The following is a 13,661-nucleotide window of genomic DNA, read 5'->3' as shown; positions in this document are numbered from 1 at the left end:
GTTTAGCCTGTAAGCACGCTCAAATGCGAGTCCGAATATAAAAGTTGTAAAATCCTCGATTATCGGGTCGGACCAGACTAAAACAGTGACTTTTTGTTAGAGGAATAATTTTTAAAATTTGATCATACCATTGGGTTCATAACGAAAAATTATTCAACATGAACTATTTATTTGTCATTTTTGGAGATCAGGAAGTTGAATTATCGCCAAAAACGAAAACGACATCAAGTTTAGGGGTCACGTCAGGCCAAAAATGTAAATTTTTGATGGAGACATAATTTATAAAAATTGACTATACCATTAGATCCGGAACGAAAAATTAAGCAAAATAGAGTATTCGTTTGTCAGATTTGGAGTCCGAATGATCAAGTTATCGACGATCCAAACAATTGACAAAATACCAATTTCGTCCCAACTTTTATATAAAAAAAAAAAATTTTAATTTTTTTTTAAACCTATCTTCCCCAACGCGTCATATGGCCGAGACATATAAAACGAAAAATTTGATTTTCCTCCGATTCTTCCACCTCAGATCTCTCACAAATGGCTCGCCGTCGACGATCGACGCAGAAGGGAGAAATGTCCGCAGCTACGTTCTCTACAAAACCCACTCAACCTTTCTTCGTTTCACTTTCTATTTCATCCGATATCGTCAAAAATCAGCCGTATTTGGATACAAAAATTTTGAAACTTTGACCTCGGATTTCGTCCGTTTCGAGGTCAAATCGCTTTCCGACGCAGAAGGGAGAAACGTCCGCAGCCTCATTCTCTACATAACTCAACCAAGTTCCTTCCGTTTTCTCGTCTTTTTCACCCCGTATAGTCAAAAATCAGCCGTATTTTTATACGGAGATTTTCGTAACTTCGACCTCGGTTTTCATCGATTTCGGGGTCAAACCACCTTTCGCCGTAGAAGGGAGAAGAGACGAGCACGTCGAGCTCTTCGAAACCACCGGGTCGGTTTCAAAAATCAGTCGCTTCGAAGTTCGGTCCGCCTCGATTTTCTCGCCGATCGCCTCGATTTCCGCGCACACGCTTTGATCCTTTCGCCTAGACATTGTAAGGAACTCTCAATTTCTATTAGTAATCTAGATTGTGAAAATTGCATTTAGGATTTTATTGGAAAAATTTGGATGTATTTTCGAAATATAGAATTCTTTGTTTATTTCAAAATTCACGCCAGAAATTGAATGTTTGATATGTTTAATTGTATTTTTAACAAATTATACGTGGGTAGAGTATTTTAACGGGTTATTGCCATAAATTGGGTCTTGTGCACTGCTCGGACCCCGTTTTGATATGAAATTTGTATTTTTTTTTCAATATTATTGATAGAAATAAATTCTATGGTTGAAAAATGTGATTTAATATTCAATGAACTCATATTGAGTTGATGAATATCAGAAAATGGATATTTTATGAAGAGATTGAAAACTGTAAAAGTCGAAAAAAGGGAAAAAGGGTATGAAACGGTAAAATGTCAGAGTCAAACCCGAGGGGTGATATCTGGATTTCACGTTGTTGTGTTGTATGCAGGTTGGTGAACGGATATCCAGGGATAATGTTACTGGTTGCATGTTTATTTACTTTCTGTTAGCGCGAGGCGCTCTGTTATGTTATTTATTTTAGGCCGGGTGGCCACACTTGCATGGTAGGAAACTGGATATCTATTCTCAACCTTGTATTGTTAATTTTTCTTTTGTTTTCAAATGAAAATAATATATATAAGTAGCTATTTTGTGAGCTGTTAAAGAGTTTGTGAATGCCTGAAGGGATAGTGCATCATATCATCCGGAGTGGTGTACTATCCTAGGATGTACGGTAGGGACCACCAAACTCATACGTGGTATGGGACGCGTATGAGAGTGGAGTCACAACTGGAATCCGGGTTTATTCCTCTCTATCTTTACCAGTGAACTTGTAATGTAAAGGTGGTCGTATACGAATGGTTTGTATCTTTGGGAATCACATGTACGCCTGATAGGCATAGACGAAGATGATTAGTCAGTGATCACTAACAATCTATAGTAGTCGAACGTTCTGACACATCGAAAAGAGACCCATTGCTTACGGTCACGTCAAACGGCCAGCCTGAGCCGGATAAATGGTCAACCAAACGTGGTAAGGGCAGCGACCGGCTACAAAATCAGGAACTAAAAGCCAGAAAGGAATTGTAACATCATGTCCCGACTGGGAGCGATCCAGTCGTGAATCCCAACTCTCTAATTCCAATACTCCACCATCGTGTATTATGTATCTGTTGCTTATTTTGATATATAAAATGAAATGCATGTTTATTGTTTCCATTTGATCAATTAGATTTGTATGAAAAGAGAATGTTATAGTGAGTACTGCTGATCGATGTAATGTGAGTTTTAAAATGTTTAGTTGCTCATCCCTGGTTATATGTACCAGTTAATCGTAGTTTTCTTCTGTAAAATTTTGTTTATTTTAAAATGATTCAGTATGTTTATTCGTTCATGTTAGGAGAGGTTATTGGCAGAAATTGTTGCTTCCTTACTGGGTAACCATTGTTACTCACCCTTTCATCCTCCATTTTTTAGTTTCAGATCCGAAGCTTAGCGAGGCAGGAGTAGAACATGAGTGAGAATCATCTGGTGGGTCAGATAGACAGCCAGAGTCCGTCACCTGGTAAGTATTGGAGTTATACTCCATTTGTCTAGGAGTATTATAGATTTGTATTGAGCGTTAGGACTCTTGTTAGAGTGAGAAAATTTTGTATAATCCCGTAAATTTTCTTCTTCCGCACTCTGATAATTCGTACGTTATTAGACGTGTATAAGCTTCCGCTAGTATTATATTTTGCATATGTATGCAGGATTGTATGTCGTTTATCAGGTGCAGGTTGAACGCCTTGGAATGCTAACATAAACAGAGGAGACCATGCCGAAATTTCGAGGTGCCATTTAGTACCTCGAGATCTGACATGGGGATTTGTGTTAGCGTTCGGCGGGGCGCCACATTTTGTCACCTCTATCTTAGCGCAAAATTTGCAATGGAAGACTTGGGACCTCTTCAGTGTTCTCTAGGGGTAGAAGTTGTTAGACCTATGTAACATGTGGCCTCATTGACCTTGGTCAAATTGACCTTCACGGTTTTGTTTCCAAATCGCTCAAGGATTCTATAAAATAATAGAATATTAATATTATTGGAAACCCAATATAATTAGAACTCTATATTCGTTAATGATTAGTAAGAGACCTTGATGGATAGGAAACCTACTAAAAGAATGATGCTAGGCCCTCAACATTCATTGATAAGTGGGGATCGACTAACTCATAATGAGTATATTGAACACATAAAGATTTGTGGAGAAACAACAAAATAAGATAAGTGATATCCATAAATCACTAACCCAATCGATTCACATAGAGTGAAAGAGGAAGGTGAGTCTAGCAATAAAATGGATCAAATTTGATTGTGATTTCGAATGCTACGAGGAACATGGACTGAAGTATGCACCTCAAAACACATTGAATCAAAGATTAAATTGCGATGGTACAAAGTATGTAACATACCCTATTTTAATTTAACATAAATATGTATGTTTGAGATATGCGTTGATTAGATTTTATTAGGATAATGAAAGTCATGTTGAAAATGATTGGATGTTTAGATTTTTACAACAGGTGGTATTAGAGCATAGTTTTTAAATCTCCATATCTTGGTTACCGTGGATAAAAGATTTCCATAAAATTCTTATGCCAATTTCTTGGTCTCATCATATGACCATGATTGTTGAATTTTCATATATGTGTGTGATTTAAATATTTTATATTTTGAATTTCTGATTTTATAAAGGTTCAATTGATACATGAAATTTTTGTTCACGTATATTCAAATCGTTTTTGGAATTTCCAATTTTTTGTATAAAAAATTGGTATTAAGGCATTTTTGTTTTGAATAAAAGATCAGTATTAAGGTATTTTTATTTTATATACACCATTGGTAATTTTGGGGATTTTGATTTTCATATATTGCAGTTTATATATATTCAATCAGTAATTAGATTTTCTGAATATACATATATATTCAAATCAGATTGCTGATATATATATAAAAATTCAGTTTTTCTGATTTATAAATATATATTCAAATTTCAGAATTTTTTATTTACCAAAGTAGATTAAACTTCAATTTTTTTTTTCTTTTTTTACATGTATGATTAAATTCCATATTTCCGATTTATACACTTGTATCCAATTTTAGAATTTTGGTTTGCACGTGTATACCCAATTTCAAAACTTTTGTTTTGCACGTGTATATTCAATTTCAGATTTTGATTTACCAATATATATTAAATTTTAGATTTCTGATTTATATATATATATATATATATATATGTAATTCAGATTTCGGTTTGTATTCAAATTTTAGATTTTGGTTTATTAATGAATATTCAATTTCAAGTTTCGATTGACCAATGTATGTTAAACTCTAGATTTCTGATTTATACATTGTTAATTCCATATTTTGTCAATTACAAGACATATGTTGAGTGTAGGATTGATTTACCACTAAAGACTACTAAAGACTCCGGTAAAGCTGCTCAACTGCACATACCTCGACGAAAACCTCAAATATGTGTACAAGAAGTTCAAAAGGTAATGAGACCACCCAAGACCCTTTCCCAACATATAGATTAGTGGTAGGTCGACCCGTAGTGATTAGGAAAACCTGTTCTTTGACCCGCTCTCTCATCGAACTTTTTAAGAATCGAAAATGATTATAGAAGGTACATTAAAGATTTGACCACCCTAAATCTATTTTCTGTCTTTGATGAGTTATAAATAGAATGATATAGGTAATATCTAGCACACCTTCGAATCGTTTCGGCACCGGCCTTCCTGAAATTTTTATTTGACCGAAAAAGTAAAAATGGTATTTCGAGAATTGAAAATGGTCACAAATGGGATATTAGAGAGTAGCCCACTCTAAACCCATTTTATGTCGTTGGTGCTTTACAGGTGGCATTATAAATGTAATATCTAGCACACCTTCGAACCGTTTCGGTACTAGCCTTCCCGAAAGAAAAAGGTAAAAGGGTATTTTGATAATTTCACTTATTTATTCTATGATCTAACCATTGTTGGCAGTTTGGAGATGTTCTACATAGTAAGATCTTTCATCTTCCCGAACGACATGCAAAACGGACTTACTGTTGGAAAGTTATGGCCAAAATACCCACTAATGGTATTTTTGTAATTTTCACGGTGGCACTGTTCATCAAGCACTGTGGAATCGGCAACAACTGCCATTTGGGCACGGTGGGACACCTTTGGAGCACGATTCCACTATGAGAGCCGTCGGAGTTTCGAAAATGACTTTAAAAAGGTATTTTCGGCTCATTTCTCACTTGTTTTTGATCCCTAGAGAATTTGTGCTCTCTCCTCTCTCATCTGGAGAGCTTTCTCTACACTTCGGAAGATTTAAACCTTAATTGAAACTTCATTCAACTTATGCATTTCCTTTGGATCAAATCCTAGAGAAGATTATCTCTCCTCTCTTCAAATTTTGAGAGTCTTCTCTATTCTCATGAGAGCCTAACTTAGGTAAATCCCTTCAACCTTCCTAGACTTTTCACTTGATCCCTCTCCAACCATCAAACCTCACCTTGCACACACATTGGTACATTCATGGAGCAATGAGCAAAAGAATATAATGGTAAGAGTAATCACAAGGAGTCGACAAACTTGAGAGCTTGATTGGAAGATCCAACCGTCGAGACGTACTTATGAGCTTAAGGACTCGAAGAACTCAAGATCTCTATTGGCGAACCCTATAGAGTTGAGTGAGTCTTTGATTTTTCTTTTAGTTTTAAAAATATATGTATTTGGCTACTTGGTTCAGCCCTAAAAACCAAGCTCTTATTATAATCGAAGATTTTTGACAAGAGTAGTGGTTCGTAAGTTTCCAAGGAACAAAACTCAAAATTTTGAGAGGATGCGTTCTCTCGATCTTAATGTTTTAGAATTTAACCTAGGTATAAAAATTTTATGTAAAAGGTTCGAGGTGAACCATAAACCTATTTGATAGTGAACACTAAGTTCCTAGGTAGGAACCTTAGGAGTGGATGTAGGCACCTTGCCGAATTATTATAAAATTCTTGTCTCATGCTTGTGAAAATGCATCTATCAATTTATACTTAGATGAATGCATGTTATGAACACTATACTATGTGTGTCATGCCATGAATATTTAGATTCTATGTGAACTTCAATTGCATTTTAAACTAGAGATTAGCCGTGAGAATGGACGTTGGCATATTGCCGATCCATTAGATGTCTTATGTGTTGTGCATATTTTCATAATGCCGCAATTTACACTTGAATGTTTTGAATGTCATGAAATGCCATAAATGTCGAATAGGTAAATAGTATTTGAATGTGCCATTGAATGACATGGTTAAATGAATGTCGAAATTTCAAATGTATTTTCATTAAATACAAATTAGAGACATAAGTACAACATCAAGGCTAGGTGAATGACTTAGAACACATAATCAAATTATCAATCTAAGTTAAAATTGGATAAATCGAAAGAAATTTTAATTATCCTATTCACCCCCTCTAGGACTAGATATGGTACGAAGCACATATTTTCAATTGGTATCAAAACGGGTTACTCTTGATAGGCTTAACATCTTAGAGTTGATCTTAAGACTTTGAACCATGTCTAAGTCCAACAATAGTCATCCTCTAGACCTCCATCTATTCATCAATTTAATTATGTATATTGATAAATTAGGATGATGATCTTCATCACTTCCCTTGAATTTTGATTTTTGGGTCTTAGTAGAGGAATAGAATGAGCCACCCAAATAATTAGAAACCGATAATTACCATAATAAGAGAATACTAAATTCTATACACGGTGGCATTGTCCCAAGTGAGCTCAAACATATTGACACATAACTGTTGGCTAAACAAGCTTGGCTTCCTTAGAAACCTATGCTTTCAAAACTTCAAACTTTAAATGTTAACAAATTGTTTTGAGAACATTAGGATAGATTAAAAAAAATTTATTTGAGAACTTTATGCAAAACTTAGAGACTGTTGTATCTCCATGTACTTCTTAGGATAGCTTGTGTGGCGCTCCGCCGAACGCTAACACAAATCCCCATGTCAGATTTCAAGGTACGAGGTGGCACCTCGAAATTTCGGCATGGTCTCCTCTGTTTATGTTAGCATTCCAAGGCGATTCAACCTGCACCTGATAAACGACATACAATCCTGCATATAACAAACAAAATATAATACTAGCGGAAGCCTATATACGTCTAATAATGTCCGATAGATCAGAGTGCGGAAGAAGAAAAATTATATACAGGATTATACAAAATTCCTCACTCTAACATAATTCCTAACACTCAAGACAGAATTCATAACACTACCTGGAGAAACTGACACCACTAGCGGGTATAGCCCTAATACTTACCAGGTGACGGACTCTGGTTGTCTATCTGACCAACCAGATGATCCTCGCTCTTATTCTACACTTGTTTCGCCAAGCTTCAGATCTGAAACTAAAAAATGGAGAAGGAAAGGGTGAGTAACAATGGTTTCCCAGTAAGGAAGCAACAATTTCTGCCAATAACCTCTCCTAACATGAACGAATAAACATACTGAATCATTTTAAAATAAACAAAGTTTTACAAAAGAAAACTACGATTAACTGGTACATATAGCCAGGGATGAGCAACTAAACATTTTAAAACTCATATTACATCGATCAGCAGTACTCACTATAACATTCTCTTTTTATACAATTCTAATTGATCAAATGGAAACAATAAACATGCATTTCAATTTATATATCAAAATAAGCAACCGATACATAATACACAATGGTGGAGTATTGGAATTAGAGAGTTGGGATTCACGACTGGATCGCTCTCAGTCGGGACATGATGTTACAATTCCTTTCTGGCTTTTAGTTCCTGATTTTGTGGCCGGTCGCTGCACTTACCACGTTTGGTTGACCATTTATCCGGCTCAGGCTGGCCGTTTGACGTGACCGTAAGCAATGGGTCTCTTTTCGATGTGTCAGAACGTTCGACTACTATAGATTGTTAGTGATCACTGACTAATCATCTTCGTCTATGCCTATCAGGCGTACATGTGATTCCCAAAGATACAAACCATTCGTATACGACCACCTTTACATTACAAGTTCACTGGTAAAGATAGAGAGGAATAAACCCGGATTCCAGTTGTGACTCCACTCTCATACGCGTCCCATACCACGTATGAGTTTGGTGGTCCCTACCGTACATCCCAGGATAGTACACCACTCCGGATGATATGATGCACTATCCCTTTAGGCATTCACAAACTCTTTAACAGCTCACAAAATAGCTACTTATATATATTATTTTCATTTGAAAACAAAAGAGAAATTAACAATACAAGTTTGAGAATAGATATCCAGTTTCCTACCATGCAAGTGTGGCCACCCGGCCTAAAATAAATAACATAACAGAGCGCCTCGCGCTAACAGAAAGTAAATAAACATGCAACCAGTAACATTATCCCTGGATATCCGTTCACCAACCTGCATACAACACAACAACGTAAAATGCAGACATCACCCCTCGGGTGTGACTCTGACATTTTACCGTTTCATACCCTTTTTCCCTTTTTTTGACTTTTACAGTTTTCAATCTCTTCATAAAATATCCATTTTCTGATATTCATCAACTCAATATGAGTTCATTGAATATTAAATCACATTTTTCAACCATAGAATTTATTTCTATCAATAATATTGAAAAAAAAATACAAATTTCATATCAAAACGGGGTCCGAGCAGTGCACAAGACCCAATTTATGGCAATAACCCGTTAAAACACCTTACCCACGTATAATTTATTAAAAATACAATTAAACATATCAAACATGCAATTTCTGGCGTGAATTTTTGAAATAACAAAATAATTCTATATTTTAAAAATACATCCAAATTTTTTGATAAAATCCTAAATGCAATTTTCACAATCTATGATTACTAATAGAAATTGAGAGTTCCTTACAATCTCTAGGCGAAAGGATCAAAGCGTGTGCGCGAAAATCGAGGCGATCGGCACTGAAATCGAGACGGACTGAACTTCGAAGCGGCTGATTTTTGAAATCGACCTGGTGGTTTTGAAGATCTCGATGTGCTCGTCTCTTCTCCCTTCTACGACGAAAGGCAGTTTGACCCCGAAACCGATGAAAATCGAGGTCGAAGTTACGAAAATCTCCGTATAAAAATACGGCTGATTTTTGACTATACGGGGTGAAAAATACGAGAAAACGGAAGGAATTTAGTTGGGTTATGTAGAGAATGAGGCTGCGGACGTTTCTCCCTTCTGCGTCGAAAGACGGTTTGACCCCGAAACGGACGAAATCCGAGGTCAAAGTTTCGAAATTTCCGTGTCCAAATACGGCTGATTTTTGACGATATTGGATGAAATAGAAAGTGAAACGAAGAAAGGTTGGGTGGGTTTTGTAGAGAACGTAGCTGTGGACCTTTTTCTCTTCTGCGGCGATCGTCGAAAATGGACCATTTGCGAGAGATCTGAAGTGGAAAAATCGGAGGAAAAACAAATTTCTTTTTTTTTTTCGCACTGTTTGGACGAGTGGGGAAGATGAGAGAAAAAAAAATTTTAAAAATATTATTTAAATAAAATGTGGGACGAATTCGGTATTTTGTCAATTGTTTCGATCGATGATAATTTGATCATCCGGATTCCAAAACTGACGAATGAATACTCTATTTCGCCTAATTTTTCGTTCCGGATCTAATGGCGTAGTCAATTTCTATAAATTTTATCTCTAACAAAAATTTACATTTTTGGCCTGAGGTGACTCCTAAACTTGATGTCGTTTTCGTTTTTGGCGATAATTCGACTTCCTGATCTCCAAAAATGACAAATAAATAGTCTATGTTGAATAATTTTTTGTTATGAACCCAATGGTATGATCGAATTTTAAAAATTATTCCTCTAACAAAAAGTCACTGTTTTAGCTTGGTCCGACCCGATAATCGAGGATTTTGCAACTTTTATATTTGGAGTCGCATTTGAACGTGCTTATAGGCTAAACTATGTTTTTCGATCATTTTGAATCTAATGGTGAGGTCAGATTCCATTAAAAATGATCAGAACAAGGTCGCACAGTTTTACCCTAAGTCCCATTTTCAAGATTTTCTTAAAATTCCACTATTTATTTCCTCGAGATACGAATTAAAAATTTGGGGTGTTACAGCTTGTTTCGGAAGGAAAAATTTACACAAAAATTCTTAGGTCCCTTCTTTAGAGGTTTGCTCCCATTGTGACCTCGAATGTAGTTCCGAGATATGAACTATGAGTGTTTAAGAACTAATTCTTGAAGGTCCTCCCCAAAAGGGGTAGACAATGGTCCTGATTCTCTTTTTCAAAACCATCATCTAAATAGGTAAATTCCATGACATCTCTTTCCTTCTCACAAGCTTATAGTAAAACTATCGTTGAGGAAAATAATGAGAGTGACCTAGATGTTGAGGACATGATTTTGATAGGGACAAATTTTGTCCACATGAAGAGATTATCACATAGCTTCAGTAAAATGAGTTATCTTGATACTGAAAGGCAATCCATTGGTAAATCTCCATATATGTCAAAATATGATCCTGAATGCTATCGCTGTGGAGGAATTGGCCATTTTACAACATTTTATTTCTCGTAGCCTAGAACAATTGATTTCCAAATATTTAGGTTCAACGGAACAATTGCTACGTGGGTTGTCAGAGGGTGTTGAACAAACATCTTCAAATTTTGAAGACTGTAACACCTCAAGATCCATATGGTATCCACCACGATTTCTATCCCTTTTGTGGATGAAGTTGAGGATGAAAAAACATTGATAAATTAATCTTCTCCTCAAATAGCCTCTTTTTCTGATGAGAAGAATGAGGAAGGCACTGGCAACTTCTCTAGATAAATTGGTAACATTAAAATTGAAAACAAAACCATTTACTCCAGAACCTTCCTAATCTCTATTGGTATATCTTCAGTGGTAGAGTAAAAGTTGCATAGGTCAGGATAGCTCCTTCACAGAAAGTTGAATCATCTGTACAGTAAGAAGGGTCATTTATGTCCAAGGAAGTGATGAATTCTTCATCTCCTAAAGTGGACAATTTTGTAAACGACTTATTCAAGATCAAGATCACCAAAGGAAGTAGATCCCCACTTAAAACTCACCAAAGAAGGAGAAATCTGAGTTTTATAGTTAAATTCTTTCTCCTCCTAAAATAAATCTCTTATCCCAAAAATCAATTTTAAACTAAAAAGTTAAATTTAGGGATAACCAGTACCTCGTGATTTACACCTAAGGTGAGAAATTTCACGCAATGATAATTGGATAATGGTCACTCCAAACACATGACCAGTAACCTCACCCAGTTCAATCACTTGGTAGAGTTTAATGAAGTCTCTATCATCTTTGGTGATAGTTGTATTACTTGGATTGTTGGGTGTGGCACGGTCAGTGGATCAGGGATGCCCAAGGTTGAAATTGTCATCTGTGTGGATGTATTGAAATATAACCTCCTTAGCATATCTCAAATGTGCGATAGAGAAAAATTGGTGAGTTTGAATCACAAGGTGTGTTAGATCTCAGATATTAAAGGAAAATTGATCATAAGAGGTTTCTGTACATCTGATGACTGTTATGTTATCGAAGACATCGAAAAATCCATAATTGTATGTGTGAGTAATATGGCTCAAGTTGACGAGGTCCAGGTATGGCTTCAACATTGTGACCATGTTCACTACATGAATTTGTCATGATATGCTTCAAAAAGCATTAGTCCAAGGGTAGCCCAAACTGGGAAATAAAGCTAGAAATATCTGTGGGAAGTGCCATATTGGTAAACAAGTTCATAGTACCCACAAAAAGATAAACATTCTAGCTACCTCAAATCTTCTAGAACTATTTTACATAGATCTTGTGGATTCCAAAAGAGTTTAAATTATAAGAGGTAAGAAACATTTTTTTGTAGTGGTAGATGACCACTCCAGATTCTATTTTGGTTGCATTCTTATAAAACAAAATAGGTACATTTGATGGTTTCAAGAACATCATTAAGCAACTTCAAACAAAAATTAGAGTTTGTTGTTGGATAGATCTGAAATGATCATTGTGGAGAGTTTGAGAAAAGTTAGTCCACTTAATTCTGTGATAATTACATGTTCTGACAAAAATTCTCAACTCTATAGATCCCTTAAAATTATAGAGTTGCTGAGAAGATCAACTCTATTCTGCAGGAAATGGCTTGTTATGCTTCATAGTAAGATTTTTGAGCCAAGGTTGTAAACACTGTCTGATGCCTTATTCCTTTGTATATCTTAGTGTAGGTTTGATCAACAACCGATGAACTGTGAAATAGTTTTTTTTTTCCCAATGTCAAGTTTATCAAGGTCTTTAATAATAAATATTATACTTTTTAGAAACCATGAAAACCTGGAAAATATTGACTTGAGAAATGACAAGGTTATATGTTGATATATTCATAGTAGTCTTTTTCTAGTCCCCAATCAAAGAACTTACTCCATTCAATAGTCCATCAATATTGTGGTTGATGATCAACCAATAAAGGACATATGTTCTACTTATTTGATGATAAATGATGACGAAGTATTTTCGATCTCTTTCCCGTCATCATTCCTATCTCTCGTGTCAAAACATCAATGCTATTAGAGACATTCATTTTTTATTCTAAAAACTCACAAGTTGATCCAAATTGGTAAATTTGAGTGAGTAGTAGGTGTTATTCTTCCAAAAGTATGTTCCATTATTTGAATAAGTTCCTTTAGAAAAATTTGGGATCATAGACCCATATTTGTTCTAAAATAGACTCATTCGATGATTGAAAAGAGTTTTTGCTTCCTGACATTAAACTTGGTTTGAGTTTGAGACTCTCGAGTATGTGTACTTTTATTGGTATATCCGAGGTTCAGACCTTATTTTTGTGAATTTCTTCTTTTTAGAAATTTTCACACTATTGTAGTCAGTGTAGCCACGTTGTCCAGAGAAATCCATCTCATTTCAAGATCATGTTGTTTATTGGTAAAATTAGATACATGTATCCTCATACTGTTCTTAAAATGAGACCATTTAAGGATGATGGTGTCTTATTACTTCCCGTCAACCATTGCCCAGGTAAACATACACATGTTGGTCAATCTTTGACTATTGGTTTTTGCACCAACCTTGTAAATCTTGAGTGAAAATAGGTTTTTGTGTATTTATTGGTATATTTGAAGATTTCAAGCCTCTTTGCTCCGGGTCAAAAATTGATTGAATGCTCGTGTGCACCATGGAACTCCGTTGGTCCCCCAAATTTGAGCCAAAATTGATAAATATTTGAGTACTTAGACTCATTATTTGTATTCATAGAAAAACTCGAGGTTTTGACCTCTTTGTGTGTAAGCACATGCTTCCGGGCTATGTCGGTAAGAAAATTCACCGTCGTTTGAACATTCTAAAACTTTTGGCAACTGGTATATTTGGGTTCCTAGACCCTTCACAAGTTAGTTCTTGTGCCATTGTCGTCTTTATTGGCTAATTTTTTACTAATTTTCTCTTTTTAAAAATTTTGAACAAATCCTGTCGAGGCAC

General features: G+C 35.5%; 1 long non-coding RNA gene across 1 annotated transcript; it reads left to right on the top strand.

The window, feature by feature from the left end:
• The first annotated feature begins 368 nt into the window (after positions 1 to 368).
• On the top strand, positions 369 to 2,803 carry LOC147386663 (uncharacterized). Its single transcript, XR_015172076.1, has 2 exons — positions 369 to 1,059; positions 2,565 to 2,803. It is a non-coding gene; the product is annotated as an uncharacterized LOC147386663 (long non-coding RNA).
• The last annotated feature ends 10,858 nt before the right edge of the window (positions 2,804 to 13,661 follow it).

This window comes from Akebia trifoliata, chromosome 14 (genome assembly GCF_017979445.1).
Source record: "Akebia trifoliata isolate Shusen 1 chromosome 14, ASM1797944v1, whole genome shotgun sequence".
Lineage (NCBI taxonomy): Eukaryota > Viridiplantae > Streptophyta > Magnoliopsida > Ranunculales > Lardizabalaceae > Akebia > Akebia trifoliata.
This window is presented reverse-complemented; position numbering and strand designations above follow the sequence as displayed.